Raw genomic sequence first — 4,923 nt, forward strand, 5'->3', positions numbered from 1 at the left:
ACATCGCTATGTGATTAACACCCAAAGAGTACTAAGGTGTGATCATGTTTTGCTTGTGAGATAATTTTAGTCAACGGGTCTGCCACATTCAGATCCGTAAGTATTTTGCGAATTTCTATGTCAACAATGCTCTGCACGGAGCTACTCTAGCTTATTGCTCCCACTTTCAATATGTATCTAGATCGAGACTTAGAGTCATCCAGATCTGTGTCAAAACTTGCATCGACGTAACTTTTTTACGACGAACCTTTTTGTCACCTCCATAATTGAGAAATATTTCCTTATTCCCCTTAGGATAATTTTGACCGTTGTCCAGTGATCTACTCCTAGATCACTATTGTACTCCCTTGCCAAATCAGTGCAGGGTATACAATAGATCTGGTACACAGCATGACATACTTTATAGAACCTATGGCCAAGGCATAGGGAATGACTTTCATTCTCTTTCTATCTTCTGCCGTGGTCGGGCTTTGAGTCTTACTCAACTTCACACCTTGTAATATAGGCAAGAACTCTTTCTTTGACTGCTCCATTTTGAACTACTTCAAAATCTTGTCAAGGTATGTACTCATTGAAAAAACTTATCAAGTGTCTTGATCTATCTCTATAGATCTTGAAGATCAATATGTAAGCAGCTTTACCGAAGTCTTTCTTTGAAAAACTCCTTTCAAACACTCCTTTATGCTTTGCAGAATAATTCTACATTATTTCTGATCAATAATATGTCATACACATATACTTATCAAAAATGATGTAGTGCTCCCACTCACTTTCTTGTAAATACAGGCTTCACCGCAAGTTTGTATAAAACTGTATGCTTTGATCAACTTATCAAAGCGTATATTCCAACTCCGAGATTCTTGCACCAGTCCATAGATGGATCGCTGGAGCTTGCATATTTAGTTAACACCTTTAGGATCGACAAAACCTTCTAGTTGCATCGTATACAACTCTTCTTTAGTAAATCCATTAAGGAATGCAGTTCTGTTTATCCATTTGCCAGATTTCATAAAATGCGGCAATTGCTAACATGATTCGGACAGACTTAAGCATCGCTACGGGTGAGAAGGTCTCATCGTAGTCAATCCCTTGAACTTGCCGAAAACCTTTCGCGACAAGTCAAGCTTTGTAGACAGTAATATTACCGTCAGCGTCAGTCTTCTTCTTGAAGATCCATTTATTCTCAATTGCTTGCCGATCATCGGGCAAGTCAACCAAAGTCGATACTTTGTTCTCATACATGGATCCCATCTCAGATTTCATGGCTTCAAGCCACTTTGCGGAATCTGGGCTCACCATCGCTTCTTCATAGTTCGTAGGTTCATCATGATCTAGTAGCATGACTTCCAGAACAGGATTACCGTACCACTCTGGCGCGGATCTTACTCTCGTTGATCTACGAGGTTCAGTAGTATCTTGTTCTGAAGTTTCATGATCATCATCATTAGCTTCCTCGCTAACTAGTGTAGGTGTCGCAGAAACAGTTTTCTGTGATGTACTACTTTCCAATAAGGGAGTAGGTACAGTTACCTCGTCAAGTTCTACTTTCCTCCCACTCACTTCTTTCGAGAGAAACTCCTTCTCCAGAGAGTTTCCGAATTTAGCAACAAAAGTCTTGCCTTCGGATCTATGATAGAAGGTGTATCCAATAGTTTCCTTTGGATATCCTATGAAGATTTACTTCTCCGATTTGGGTTCGAGCTTATCATGTTGAAACTTTTTCACATAAGCATCGCAGTCCCAAACTTTAAGAAACGACAACTTTGGTTTCTTGCCAAACCATAGTTCAGATTGTGTCGTCTCAACGGACTTAGATGGTGCCCTATTTAACGTGAATGCAGCTGTCTCTAATGCATAACCCCAAAACGATAGTGATAGATCGGTAAGAGAAATCATAGATTGCACTATATCCAATAAAGTACGGTTATGACATTCGGACACACCATTATGCTGTGGTGTTCCATGCGGCATGAGTTTGTGAAACTATTCCACATTGTTTTAATTGAAGACCAAACTCGTAGCTCAAATATTTGTCTCCGCGGTCAGATCGTAGAAACATTATTTTCTTGTCACGATGATTTTCCACTTCACTCTGAAATTCTTTGAACTTCTCAAATGTTTCAGACTTATGTTTCATCAAGTAGATATACCCATATCTGCTCAAATCATCTGTGAAGTTCAGAAAATAACGATACTTGCCGTGAGCCTTAACACTCATCGGACCGCATACATCAGTATGTATTATTTCCAATAAGTCAGTTGCTCGCTCCGGAGAACGGAGTCTTAGTCATCTTGCCCATGAGGCATGGTTCGCAAGCATCAAGTGATTCATAATCAAGTGATTCCAAAATCCCATCAGCATGGAGTTTCTTCAAGCGCTTTACACCAATATGACCTAAACGGCAGTGCTACAAATAAGTTGCACTATCATTATTAACTTTGCATCTTTTGGTTTCAATATTATGATTATGTGTATCACTACGATCGAGATCCAACGAACTATTTTCATTGGGTGTGTAACCATATAAGGTTTTATTCATGTAAACACAACAACAATTTATTCTCTTACTTAAATGAATAACCGTATTACAATAAACATGATCAAATCATATTCATGCTTAATGCAAACACCAAATAACACTTATTCAGGTTCAACACTAATCCCGAAAGTATAGGGAGTGTGCGATGATGATCATATCAATCTTGGAACCACTTCCAACACACATCGTCACTTCACCCTTAACTAGTCTCTGTTTATTCTGCAACTCCCGTTTCGAGTTACTAATCTTAGCAACTGAACTAGTATCAAATACTGAGGGGTTGCTATAAACACCAGTAAAGTACACATCAATAACATGTATATCAAATATACTTATGTTCACTTTGCCATCCTTCTTTTCTGCCAATCACTTGGGGTAGTTCCGCTTCCAGTGACCAGTCCCTTTGTAGTAGAAACACTTAGTCTCAGGCTTAGGACCAGACTTGGGCTTCTTCACTTGAGCAGCAACTTGCTTGCTGTTCTTCTTGAAGTTCCCCTTCTTCCCTCTGCCCTTTTCTTGAAACTAGTGGTCTTGTCTACCATCAACACTTGATGTTTTTCTTGATTTCTACCTTCATCAATTGCCGCATTACGAAGAGCTTGGGAATCGTTTCCGTTATCCCTTGCATATCATAGTTCATCATGAAGTTCTACTAACTTGGTGATGGTGACTAGAGAATTCTGTCAATCACTATCTTATCTAGAAGATTAACTCCCACTTGATTCAAGCGATTGTTGTACTCAGACAATCTGGGCACATGCTCACTAGTTGAGCGATTCTCCTCCATCTTTTAGCTATAGAACTTGTTGGAGACTTTCATATGTCTCAACTCGGGTATTTGCTTGAAATATTAACTTCAACTCCTGGAACATGACGTTCAAAACGTCTTTGAAGTCCCGATTCTAAGCCATTAAGCATGGTGCACTAAACTATCAAGTAGTCATCATATTGGGCTAGCCAAACATTCGTAACGTCTGCATCTGCTCCTGCAATAGGTTCGTCACCTAGTGGTGCATCAAGGACATAATTCTTCTGTGCAGCAATGAGGATAAACCTCAGATCACGGATCCAATCCGCATCATTGCTACTAACATCTTTCAACACAATTTTCTCTAGGAACATATCAAAATAAACATAGGGAAGCAACAACGCGAGCTATTGATCTATAACATAATTTGCAAAATACTACCAGGACTAAGTTCATGATAAATTTAAGTTCAATTAATCATATTACTTAAGAACTCCCACTTAGATAGACATCCCTCTAATCCTCTAAGTGATCACGTGATCCAAATCAACTAAACCATGTCCGATCATCACGTGAGATGGAGCAGTTTCATTGGTGAACATCACTATGTTGATCATATCTACTATATGATTCACGCTCGACCTTTCGGTCTCCGTGTTCCGAGGCCATATCTGTATATGCTTGGCTCGTCAAGTATAACCTGAGTATTCCGCGTGTGCAACTGTTTTGCACCCGTTGTATTTGAACGTAGAGCCTATCACACCCGATCATCACGTGGTGTCTCAGCACGAAGAACTTTCGCAACGGTGCATACTCAGGGAGAACACTTCTTGATAATTTAGTGAGAGATCATCTTATAATGCTACCGTCAATCAAAGCAAGATAAGATGCATTAAAAGATAAACATCACATGCAATCAATATAAGTGATATGATATGGCCATCATCATCTTGTGCCTGTGATCTCCATCTCCGAAGCACCGTCATGATCACCATCGTCACCGGCGCGACACCTTGATCTCCATCATAGCATCGTTGTCGTCTCGCCAATCTTATGCTTCCACGACTATCACTACCGCTTAGTAATAAAGTAAAGCATTACATCGCGATTGCATTGCATACAAAAAAGCGACAACCATATGGCTCCTGCCAGTTGCCGATAACTCGGTTACAAAACATGATCATCTCATACAATAAAATTTAGCATCAAGTCTTGGCCATATCACATCACAACATGCCCTGCAAAAACAAGTTAGACGTCCTCTACTTTGTTGTTGCAAGTTTTACGTGGCTGCTACGGGCTTAAGTAAGAACCAATCTCACCTACACATCAAAACCACAACGATAGTTTGTCAATTTGACTCCGTTTTAACCTTCGCAAGGACCGGGCGTAGCCACACTTGGATCAACTAAAGTTGGAGAGACTGTCGACCGCAAGCCACCTATTTGCAAAGCACGTCGGGAGAACCGGTCTCGCGTAAGCGTACGCGTAATGTCGGTCCGGGTCGTCTCGTCCAACAATGCCGCCGAACCAAAGTATGACATGCTGGTAGGCAGTATGACTTATATCGCCCACAACTCACTTGTGTTCTACTCGTGCATATAACATCAAACCATAAAACCTAGGCTCGGATGC

Source organism: Triticum dicoccoides, chromosome 6A, assembly GCF_002162155.2.
Source record: "Triticum dicoccoides isolate Atlit2015 ecotype Zavitan chromosome 6A, WEW_v2.0, whole genome shotgun sequence".
In the NCBI taxonomy this organism is placed as follows: domain Eukaryota; kingdom Viridiplantae; phylum Streptophyta; class Magnoliopsida; order Poales; family Poaceae; genus Triticum; species Triticum dicoccoides.